A 12,548-nucleotide genomic window follows, 5' to 3' on the forward strand; every position below is an offset into this window, starting at 1 on the left:
TGTTTGCAAAAATAATTGTGCATGCAGTAGGTACGCCATTTGGAAGATGGATCGGTGAATTGCATAGAAGGTATTATGTTTTCACCTGCTGCAAGGAAGCTGTTGTTGTATTTTACTTTTGTGTACTATGAAAAAAGGGAAACAAAAATTACCGTTGCCTGGTGTAGGTGCAAAACAACCCACATATTTAGTTACTGCTGATGATGTGGACTCTTTACTAATCATAGAGGTCCGGCCTCTAGATGACCAGAAAAGAAAGGTAAATCCTCTTGTCTGATATTCATAAGTGGAGAAGCAATAGCTTGGTCTGGTTTTGTTGACAGAGCAGATTCTATAGTTTGAGAATCATATACTATATGCCCTCGGTTAGAATTAGTCTCAGTATCCGTTGCTAAATTAGTAAGGCACCCAGACATAGTTGTTTGTTTGGAAACTATGAAAGTGTTGACCGTCGTAACTTTCCGTAGGACACTCATAATATATAACTATATCTGAAGCATTTCTTCATCTCTTTTGTTTTGTAGGGGGAGATTGTGAAGGTTTATGCTAATGAGCAGAGAAAAATTACATGTGGTGAGTTTGTTGAGAAGATATTTGTATCTTTGGTAGATGGCAGAAACTTTTGCATGCCTGTTATGTTGTAGTTGATGAAGTATATGAGCTTAGTGCCCCCTAAGAATTCCTAAAATAATGTTGGTTCTGTGCTAGTTCTTCTTAAGTAGAACAAGTCAACAACAGAAAATATTAGAAGAACCATATTGCTGAGTACAGAATCATTATCCGTGCAGATCCAGAAATGAAGGAGCTCATCAAGAAAATTATTTCCGTTGGGCATGTGTCGTATGAAGTTCTACTACATGTATGCTTTCGTTTCTCTGTTACAGTCTTGGCAAAACTCGCTACACCTTTTTTTATGTCATGTAACCATCGAAAAACTTGAGTCTGCAGGTTAGATTTATAGATATGTGGGAACCTGTGGTATTGGCCATAAAGAGGGAAGGCTATAGCATCAAGTGTAATGGACAGTGTGGTGTTGTTATCACACAGAAGTTCCAGCAAGCTACAGCCGTATGTTTCCAAAAAACCATTTCCCTTAAAATTACTCTCTAGCCTCTGGTTATACTGTGCTACAGTTGCAAGATAACCAAGTATTTGCATTGTCTGCATGGAATTTAAATCATCATACTATTCCACAGAAAGTACTTTGGTAAGATTCCATGTGTTTAGTAGGTTTCCTGAATGTAACAAGAGTGACTGGTCAGATTAGGAGGTTGGGCCGCACTAAACCGAACACTTCCTTGTGTGTGGATGGGGATAGTAATTATTTCCTAGCTTTCCTTATACATGACCATACTTGTGGTTGTGGGTTCTCGAATGATTAACTTAAGTTTAGAATGTGTTGCCTTTTCAGTATACAGATCTGAGAAGCATTTTCAGTATACAGATCTGAGAAGTAATGTTGTACTGCATTTATTTGCAGATCAATATCCCTTATGGCCATCCTACCGAGTTTTCGATACAGTCTGCTGACGACGCCGAGTACAATCTCAAGCCTGGAGATAACTCCCCGTGAGTTTGAGTTTCGGTACCAAGTCAACACTCTCTTATATGTTGTACGCGTGTGTTAATGGTCAAGTGATGAGAGAGACACTCTACAGGTCCCGGGATAGCATCGTGCTGATACTGCGACTCTTCAGAATGAAGGTGTGTGCCATTTTTCGTGTCATGAACCGTGCTTTGATTTGTGTGTGCGTGTGGTACGTCGAGTCGATGCACTTGGGAGTTAATGTGACATGTTTTTGGTGTGTGCAGGCTGTTGGGAAGAGCAAAGGAAGGAAGAAAGGCATCTTCTTCAAGTAGAGTGGAGTCGATGAGAGTGTTGTTTGCTTGCTTGTAGCTGGGTATTTATTCATTTGGCCGTGGTCGTACCGCGATTATTATTGGTTGTAGACAGGAAAATCAAGGAGGATTAGGTGGTAAGTAGGTAGCTAACTAGCAATTTCTGGCTTCTCATTCATGTGATGTATTATATTTATTGTTACGGACTTACAGTTTATATTGTATCTATCATCTCTCTGTTTGTTACTCTTCCATGTGTGTAAAGGAAGTAAGAAATATGCATATGGATGAATTACTCAATTTCGTGTTGTTGTTTGGGTTTTGTATAACCAATGCAGTATAGATAGAACTCAAAGCAAAAATTCTAAGCAAAGCAAATTTAAATTTTTATTTCTTTGAATCATGAAATAGCTAAGGATCGAACTAAGATAGATAGTAATGGTAAAGGTGATGGTGATACGATACCGGGGCACCTCCCCCAAGCTTGGAACAAGCTAAGGGTGGTGCCCGTACCCATGTACTTAGGTGTCCCTCTTGGTTGATGGTGGTGATGATGCAGCGTCATTCTTCTTCTTCAGCTTATGTTTGAGGATAAATTTTTTCTCTCTCAACTCATCGTTTCTCTTGCTCAAGCTTCAATACCTTTTTGCATAGTGCCTCCTTGCTTTCGTGCAAAAAAGGGACGGTATAAATTGGATCTTGGATTTGTTTACTCCATTTGGGAGGCTTTGACTTCTTGAATTTTATGTGCATATCTTCAGGTTGAGGCAGTGAAACTTCATTTTCATCTGAACCAACATCTTTTGTTTCCTCCGAGTCAATATCCTCCTCCTCAACTATGGACCATAGGTAGGGATAGATGTTCCCAAAGATCTTTGGATCTGCAACATAGTGGGACACATAGCTCTCTGCATCTGAATCATGTGTCGACATATTTTCAGATCTGCCAAAAAATAGCACGAAACAAGAAGAGGGGAGAAACTCACGACGTAGTGGTCAAAACATACAATAATATATATAATGAATTTTTCAAGGTCAGAATACGTGCTCGGAAAGAAAACGAAGTCCGAAAGGCACAAGAGGGCCCCACAAGCCATCAGGACGCGTCGAGGGGGTGGCCGCGTCATGTTGGCTTGTGCCTCCCTCATGGATCCCACAGACTCCTTTTTATTTTTGGAATTTTTCTAAAATACCAAAATCAACAGAATATATTTTTTGAAATTTTTGAAGTCGGTGTTCTTACCATTTTATACGTCTCCAATGCATCTATAATTTTTTATTGTTTCATGCTATTATGTTATCATTTTCGAACACTTTTTAGGCACTTATCTACCGATTTATATTATTTTTGAACACTAACCTATTGACGCAGTGCCCAATGTCAGTTGCTGCTTTGTGCATGTTTTTCCACTTTTTAAGGTTTCTGTACCGACCTGAAACTTTTTATGAAATTTTTCTAAACCAAAAGAAGACCGTAGAGGTATTCATGATAACATACTCTTGTGATCTAACCACATGCTCTAAGTTCTAATGAGAGTCGTCAAATCACGGAAAGATAGTGAGACAACCCCAAAGTCTTGTCTTCATGTAGTGTTGGAGTCACGACCGGTCCTGAGATTTCGGGGGCAGTGGGCGAGTTTGAAAATGGGGCCCTTAATATGTCCACTAGGGTACAAGTGTAAAGATCAACCAAATGTTTGTCCAGTTGATGAAGAAACAGTGGCATGGCAAGCTTTCATGAACTTCTAAATAGCACAAAAAACTACTAATAAGATACTCCAAGAATGTTCAACAGAGCACTGTTAACAGGAAACTAGAATTATGAGATTCTCAATTAACACAATTATTTTCTAATTATATTTTGTTATCCCGTGGCAAGGCACGGCACTTAACTAGTAAGGATACAGAAATGATATAGTGCAACAGTGCGTCCAGGTAAACCATATTCATATGAGGGGGAGCTCGGTGTTAGGGCATGCCCAAATGCATGTCCTAGGGATGATGCATCATATACCATATACTAGGTATTGGGGCGCCACCTGTGGCGCCTCCTGAGAGGAAGTTTGTGCGGTGCCAGATTGACGTGCACATATAAGAAAGGAACTTGCAATAGAATTTACAACTGATAACAAAAGAAACAACAATATTTTAGATACCTTGATCCCCTGGGTGGTGGATTATTCTCAACCAGATTAAACACTATCTTACGAATAATAACAAAAAATTGTAAAACCAATCTGGCATAAAACAAACTTTTGTACACTTGAGGGGCTAGCAGGTTGAAGATCGCCAAGCAATGGAAGTTTATGATGACAGAGCAGTTGTCTCTGCTCCTCCTGTTCATCGGGTGAAGCTTTAGTGTCGTTGATCTCATCAACAGCCTCTTGGTTGGTCATCACGTGAATTTGCATCATACTATTTTCGTTATTGTCATTTGCAGAATGTAAACCTATAGTTGACGCAAATAACAAAAACCTAATGAAACGAGAACTACCTACGTACAAGACGAGCTAACTCCAGAAATACATACTTCACACAACATAAGTGCTAGACTCTTAGAAACAAATAATTTTGTATTGTATAGTAAGAGTGCAACAAATGATGTATAATTATCTTTTGTATCTCTGTAACATCAATGTAGATGATGTTCATGGAGAAGTTGAATGGCAAGAAGCGGTGATATGCCACACCATCATTCTTCTGAACCATTGTGAGCATTTATGTATTAGTGTATTATATAGACACCAGTACAAGTTGAACCTTTAAATCTCTAGAATCTAGAACAGACAAACAGAGCAAGTTGAACCTTACAAAATAAAAGAAATGAACCATCTTAAATGAATAAACCTTAAGTTCTCCAAACAGCGGCATTCGTGACAACCCATCTTAAGCACGAGATTTCAAAATAAAAAAGGAGACCTTGGTGATGACCCGACACCGCACTCCACAATGAGTTTAGAGAAGGAGCGCTTCCTCATCCCCTCAAACTGCAGCAACCGGCAGTGCTGCTCAAACAGGTCTCGCAAAGCATCGAGATAATTAAGAAGTTCCATTAGGCATATCCCCCATCAAACTCTTTGGCTGAAAGTTCCTAGATTAGCAATACAATAATTATGATAATAGCCTAGCGATAACAACTTTTCTTCATGATGTATACACTTGAGACTGAGATAGCTAATATCAAATTAGAAAAGGCCATACTTTGAGACCTGGTCATGCGTCTTTTAATTTTTTTGATAATGTAAGCTAATATGACAGGATGGTCTTAAGTTGTACCAATAAGAAAAACAAATCAAAATACAAAAAAGAGTTCACGACAAAGAATCATAGCGGCCTCACCAATGTACATATCAAAATGAAATTACACAGTGATCAAATCTAATAGTTGCAGTAGTACCTCTGAAATAATGGAGTAGTTGCAGAGTCACTGGCCCATTGTACTGGTGTGCAGCGTTGGATGCCTCTCTCGGAAAAGGGGCCGCTGACGAATGAATGGATTTGATGCATCTTTTGCAATTGAAGAGAACATTTGCCTCCTATTCTCATGAACCTTCAAATTCTGCACATTCAAAAAGAAACACGATAGGTACACCATTTATAATGAAGACACTATAAAAATATCAATGAAAAAAAAACAGGGTGACAATCTATATGAATTAGGAAAACGCATTTACTAACTTTATCTGACCTCTGTCCGCACGGGAAGAACTTCTTTTAATTCATTTGCTGCACACATCGGGTGATTTTTAGGTTGACCACAACGGTAGTGGAATGATTTGATGTATCCTTGGAAAGATTGCCACTCTCATTTTATGAATTGCATGGAACTTGTAAGTCTATAACGTCATTCATTACTCTCAAGTACTAAGAGCCTTCTTAAATGCCGAAATCAACTCTTGTATCTCTAAGGTAGGGTCAGCAAAAATGGATGTCTTATTTGCTATAGGATATTTCTCCCATCTTCATTACAATATCCTATGAATGTCGTCGGATTCATGTGGTTTATTCTAGAGAACCCGAACAAACTAATATCATCTCTTGGTGTCAAGAATCATTTGAAACACCATATTCATTGTGTTAGGAAATTGAACATCTTGGTCGACCCTTAAGTATTCACAAGAAGCTACATGCAGATATTAAGACCAAGCCAGACGAAAACAGAGGTGCAGTATCCACATGCCCGGACCACTTAAAAGATCATTGTAATGCACAATGCTTTACAGGAAAAGAATAGTAAGCATAGTTATCCTAGACTGCAATGAGTGCAAATGAGAAAAAAATCAATGGTTTATCACTGATACATCAAAGCAAAATCATGAAATCATTATTACCATACTATGCGTATTAGAGAGGAATAAATTTTGAGATGATGCAACTTCTGGTTAAAATAAGGACCTTGCAAGTTTTTTGGCAGTGCACTCACACAATAACTGGGACCTTTTGGCAATAGAACGTACACTCTCGTCATCAAATTCATCAGCACAATGACCATAGAGAACAAATCTGATTTCATTGCCACTACATATTTAGATAGAGAATGAGATGGGGTCTACAAGTAAATGGCAGAAGACATAATTGAAAAGCAGAAAATAAATAGGTTGCAGAACCCACAATAAATTTTTGGGCATTCTTGTCCTTATATTTGAGTGCTCTGCTTGATGCATTTTTGAAACATAATCTGTCACAACCTCGAGATTTCCGCTTGTCAACAACCATTGAGCATATCGAAATAAATAAATTTATGTGTAGTTCGGCAAGAATAAAAGGGAGCTCTCCAAATCAAAATTGGCATGAGAAAAGTACAAACCAGGGCCATGGAGGATAGATATCCAGGCCTGCTTCTCCTCAAGTTCCTTGGTCCTGTACGACACCTTATTCCTTGAAGAAGAAGAGAAACACAAACAGAGAATCAGAACAAGCAGAGTCAAATTGGAAGAAAAACAGATAAATCCAAAAGGGTGAAATTTTTGCATCTGCGTAAACCACGTACCTGTAATGACCTCCTAGACGAAGTAGCCAGCCAGGGAGATGTTGTATGAAAACTTCTCCATTGAGGCTTTTCCTTGCAGAGAATAGAGTGGTATATCATGGACAAACAAAGAATTATATCACTTCTGTGTAGAGTGACAAAGCAACTTATTTAATTAAATTTGAATTAATCAGATATGTTTGAGATATCAAGTTAGTACGACTATGAAAGGTGTACTACTATAAACAAATTTAAACAGGGACGGGTGTTGAAATGGTGAACTGCTGAAGAAAATTAGCATAGATCTTACGAATGAAATGTTGGAAGGATGAACATATATAGTTTATACATCACAAAAATGAGCACGACATGCAATGTAAAACATATATTTTTCTCCAAAGATTGAAAGGAAACAATACTATTTTTTTGGCCTGACTAAACTTACATCAATTAAAATAAACAAAAAGCATAAACTACTTCTATCCAGATGACGCATGTGGAGAAGGGTTGCTATTTTCTAGTTGCCGATTGATGAATACATTCTTTATAACTGAAGGAATATAGTGGCCATGTCCTGTATCCTGGTTCTACAAGTAACAAGCTGAACTTTAACAATCAATGGGTTAGAAAAACAGCAACAAAATTTAAGGGAACCCCCACAAAAAAAATTTACGGGGAAATGGCTATTGTATCATTCTCTAATAATAACACTACACCTTCTTAAGCTTATCGTATCACACGTATCGCATTTTCCGACGATGTTCTAACGCACAATGGAGATCCATATCATCCAGCTGGTATAAAATTGTCGAGCATGAAAATGTCATGGCAAATATAATAGTATACACAGGCTTGTATTGTTTTGCTTTTGCATCCAAACTATTTTGTAAAACTCGCATTCTCATGGTTCCATATAGCAGCTCTGAACCTGTTCAATCTTCCTTTTTCAATTCCTGCACAGTTGATTCATAGCTGCACAACAAATAGCAGATCTATGTCCTTATCTACTTCCTAACCTGCAACCATGACTGAAGTAACACCAAAGCATGAGCCACAAAATCCGGCAAATCGATCATGGAAAGAGGGAGAGAGTCATGGGAAGGATAAGAAGGGCTAGATCAGCTTGATCATGGCCCTCGTGCTTGTCGGTTGTGCGTGGAGCAGCCCGTGCCAATCAACCGTGCAAGCGCACGCATGGTGGAGGACGTGCTAGAGGTAGTCAGTGCGTGCTTGGTCGCAGTCAGCTCGAGGCCTTGACGAAGACGACGGCCTGTGTGAGGAAACAAATCAGACCTACGCGAGGAAACAAATCAGACCTAGGTGAGTAACAGCAACGCATCATCCAAATCAAATTGAACCAAGGGGAGAAGAAGGGCGTGAGAGGATCTTGCTGACAGCCGAACTCTGCCGCGTGGTCGCTAAAGAAGAACCTCACCTCCAGTTTTCTTTGGGCTTACACCCGGATGCGAGGTAGGCGACGAGGTCCTTGTTGCTGAGCACCCTCCATCAACTTCGTCGCCTCCAGAAGGGCTGGACGCCACGGCCCCGCCGTGCCGCCTCCCACGCTGCACTGACGACCAAAGAATCACCTCTACAACTCACCGCCCAAGGCAGGATCTCCGTCGGCACCTCGATGGCATCCCTTTCACCCCCTCCTCCTCTGCAACCATCAAGGAGGTCGGGTGGAACGCGAAGACGAGAAGGTTTCGGGGGAGCGGATCTGAGGAGGACGCGTTCTGCGGTTGCCAGCGTCGAAGAGTCTGGGATGCGACGATGGGGCGGCGGCGGCGGCAACCCTAGCTGACTCGAGGAAGTGAGGAATGAAAGGGGATATTTTTTGGGAGAGAAAGCTTCGTGGGGAAGGAAACACATGACGAAAGCGGCCAGCGTTTTGTATGACTTGCGCTAGCGGCTACCCAATGGAGGCCATCTTTTTTTTCCTCCCGGCGATCTCTTTTCTAGCGATCCGACGTGGCATACCTCAGATAGCGCCCATCCTGCGTACCTTATTGTGTTTGATGATCCGATGACAGAAAAAATAAGTTTTAATAAAAAAGCAGGATCTTTACAGGAGACGGATGTTGGACCAGGACGTCTCGTGTCAGGGTGGGCGTTCGGTTCCCCCGAACCGTTCGGTTCGGTGCTTCGGTGTCTTTTAATTTTCGGTTTTGAGAAAACATGGACCGATCGGTCTATGCTAGTTAATGTAACCGAGAGTTCGGTCCCTCGCACAATCGGTTCGGTTGCCTGTTCGGTCCTGGACCGAACACCGAACAGGGTGTAGTGCATGGAGCTGCCGACCTGGATAGGTGGGGTTGCTATTAAAATATGAGGCACTGGGCTGGGTTTGTCCACTAGAATAGTACTAATGCTAGCCCCGTTGGAAGCTTTTTATTGCCTGCCCTACAAACAAACGTGAGTGCCTCCAAAAAAACGTGAGAGAGACAAGTAGTTAGTTTTTTCTTTGAGAGGAAGCTGTGCATGTGGGGTTATATGGGGCTGGGAGTCGGGAGTAGATAAATTTAAGGTAGGGTGGCGGTGCTTCGGTTAGTTCGGGGGACCAAGGCTACGTACCGAAATCCCCGAACTTAATTCGGTTTTTTAAAATTGCTAACCGAGCTCTGTACGGAATATTTTGGTTTCGGTCACTTCGGTTTCGGTCCAGGTTAAATCGGTTCAGTAAATCGGTTTTCGGGTTATATGCCCACCCCTAGTCTCGTGTACCTCAGAATTCCGAGATGGTTGTCGGACCAGGACGTCTCGTGTACCTCAGAATTCGTGAACAGGGCGGCAATGGCGAGGCGGGGAGAGGGTGCGCAGGCGAGGCGAAGAAGGGGAGCGGCAACAGGTTTGTCCTCTGCGCATCCGTCGGCGGGATGGACATCTTGATGGATCCAATCGACAGATGAGTTCCCCTTTCTTGATCCAAACCTTTACTGGTCATGCAGCACATCCACCGTGGATGATTGATGAGTACGGCGCAGGTTTCCGCTGCGAGAGGAGTTCGCCGACGGCCTCGAACACTCAGATCTGGTGGCCCATTGCCGTGCCGCGGCGGGGAGGACCGGAGGCAAAAGCGGTCGAGGAGTTGAATGCCGCTTCTGGGTGCGCATAGGCGGTTAGCATAGGAGACGACCGGCGCAAGAGGAAAGGTTCTCCTACACAGTCTGCGTAATCGACTGGGAAGGTATTTGTCACAATTTGTAGTTCGGAATTTAGATGAGTTGAACTAAATGTCACGCTGTTTGTTACTTCCTGAAGCTAAAGTTTAACGAGCAGGTAGGAACTAGAATAATTCTGGGAATGCATAACCAATGATTTAGCTGTTTGAGGCATTCAAGAGAACCTCAAAAGGAAGTGTGTGCATTTAGGAAAAGGATTAGTGTCTGGTTCGTAGTAAATGGGTCTTAGAGTGAAATGCTTCTGCTGTACATAAATATGCAGGAAGTGTAAAATAGACGGTGAAATCTGTGTAACAACTGAATTTTACTCAACTTTTATGGAACTGAGTTGTTTGCAGCTTGAGGCTCTGTAATGCCTCACCGAACAGAACCCCATGCTCGTCCAGGATGATTGCGCTCGAGCAAACGATCAAGCAATTCAGGAAGGAATCACCGAGGAAGTGTGATGAAGCCTGAGCTGGGACTAAGCTTCGATTCCCTCGGAGAGGCGTACGACTTCTATAACTTCCACTCGTTGGAAGTTCAATTCGGGATAAGATATGGTATACGTAGGTTGAACGCCGAGAGGACGGAATCAATGTAGGAAATCGTCTACGGATGCTTGGTGAGAGTTCTGATCCGAACTTCATAAATGCCTAGCTTCCGTTGGTTTGATATTGTGAAATGTTTGTGGCTGAATGCTTATGGTTTGATTGTCTTTGCAGGGGAAGCCTGAAGCAGAGAACATCGGGTCTTGTCAATGTGAGTGCCTGGCACTTATCAGGCTCCTGAGGGATGCAGACACCACTCCACCCCGCCCAGGAGGCCAGGACTGAGCTTCAAGCTCTGCCACTGCTTGAGAGTGATGGGTGGACCAACGCCTAAAACAATATTGACAGGTATTGTAATCAAGAAAACATCCGTTCTCTACTTTTTAATGGCTCTATGGGCTAATGTTCATGTGTTAATCAGTGTAGATCAGAACAGAGCTATGGAGGTGGCTATAAGTAAAATCTATCGTTAGACTGTGTACAGGTGGTGCAAATGGCACATACTGAAGAAAGCTAACGAGTGCTTGGGACCTCTGTACACGAAGAACAACGAGTTCAGGGCGGAGTTCCACAAGGTTGTCAACCACATGCTCATAGTGGACGAGTTTGAAAACGCCTGGGCTATGTCGTTGAAAAGGTACAATCTGAAACAACACACGTATATGACAGAGATTTATGAGATTCGAACAAAGTGGGTAAAACCTTATTTCAAGGTTGTTTTCTTTGCAAAAACGACAATCACACAATGGAGCCGGAGCGCCAATCATACGAGCATTTATGTCGCGGATTGTAAGTCCCAGTTTATGTTCCACCCTTGTGCAGAGTGGAGCTGTGAGGCGGACGAACCTTGCGATCCAGACACATGCACGTGACGACTTGGTAGTGTGTAGATGTCATTTGAATTAAGTTGTGTATCTTATAATCCGGGGATTTTCTGGTGTATTTCAGTGAGGAATGCTCCACGCTTGTTCCTCCAGCGCATGAACTGTGCAAAATCTCTTTGAACTGATCCGCATACTTGGTTGACTTGTAAAACTGATGCCAAGATATAGATGACAAATGTTTCTGATTAGCTTGCTGTTGGCACCTCTACAGAATGATCTCCGGCTTGCATGCATTGATGTTTCTTCCATGTCGTGGTAGTCTAGCATGCTGAGAACATGTCTTGCTCATGTGCATGTGTGTGATGTGAGCCGTGAGATTCAAAATTGGATTGCTGGCTTACTAGATGTCTAAGTTTCACAACCTACTTGACTTACTAAGCAACTTCAACCACGCGACCCATTTCATCCACGCGAACAAAAACGCCGATCCAAACCAAATATGTTCGTCACATGTTTGTGTCGATCCATTTCAGGTCTAAATTTAGGCCGAATTTTCGTTCTTGCGGACACGAACCGGACGCGCCCGCGTCCGCTGCGGGTCCACCAGTCTGCCGCAAAACCACCGTCCGTGGTCGCATTAAACGCGACCACCAAACTCGGGCCCGCATGGCAGTGGCTGGAAATTGTGAGTCGTCGTCCTTTTTAATCGATACGTGCGGTGAGGCCGACCTCGTCCATTTCTCCTCCCCGTCTCTATCTGGCCACACTTGCTCCCCCGACGGTGACCAGAAACCCTAGACCTAGCATGTTCCCACCATCATCCCTCATGGGTTTCTTCGGCAAAGGCAAGGGCAAGCTCACTACTGGCGCTAGCTCGTCTGGGCCGACCTCATCCACTTCTGCTCCCCATCTCTATCTGGCCACACTTGCTCCCCCATGGGCGACCAGAAACCCTAGACCTAGCATGCTCCCACCATCGTCTGTCATGGGTTTCTTCGGCAAAGGCAAGGGCAAGCTCACTACTAGCGCTATCTCGTCCTGGACACCGGCGCCACCCCGTCGCGGTGCGCCACGGGAACACGAGTGCCTTCCATGGAGCAAGAGACAACCACTAGTAGAAAAAGGGCCTTTTGTCCCGGTTTTGAAACCGGGACTAAAAGGTTGTTACTAATGCCCTCGGCCTTTAGTCCCGGTTCTTACACCA

At 42.8% G+C, this 12,548-nt stretch overlaps 2 long non-coding RNA genes across 5 annotated transcripts; both read left to right on the forward strand.

Annotated features, from left to right (window-relative positions):
* Positions 1–316: 316 nt before the first annotated feature.
* On the forward strand, positions 317–2,139 carry LOC123395133. 2 transcript variants are annotated; one of them, XR_006609667.1, is made up of 3 exons: positions 317–573; positions 1,481–1,704; positions 1,825–2,139. It is a non-coding gene; the product is annotated as an uncharacterized LOC123395133 (long non-coding RNA). The 2 variants fall into 2 exon arrangements; XR_006609666.1 differs by lacking the exon at positions 317–573 and having other exon boundaries at positions 1,300–1,704.
* A 6,685-nt stretch (positions 2,140–8,824) lies between these two features.
* On the forward strand, positions 8,825–11,592 carry LOC123395577. Of its 3 annotated transcripts, XR_006609788.1 has the most exons (6): positions 8,829–8,908; positions 9,523–9,656; positions 9,757–9,995; positions 10,329–10,594; positions 10,695–10,868; positions 10,947–11,592. It is a non-coding gene; the product is annotated as an uncharacterized LOC123395577 (long non-coding RNA). The 3 variants fall into 3 exon arrangements; XR_006609789.1 differs by having other exon boundaries at positions 8,825–8,908; positions 9,523–9,995; positions 10,942–11,592; XR_006609787.1 differs by having other exon boundaries at positions 8,827–8,908; positions 9,523–9,995.
* The last annotated feature ends 956 nt before the right edge of the window (positions 11,593–12,548 follow it).

Source organism: Hordeum vulgare, chromosome 5H (assembly GCF_904849725.1).
Source record: "Hordeum vulgare subsp. vulgare chromosome 5H, MorexV3_pseudomolecules_assembly, whole genome shotgun sequence".
Lineage (NCBI taxonomy): Eukaryota > Viridiplantae > Streptophyta > Magnoliopsida > Poales > Poaceae > Hordeum > Hordeum vulgare.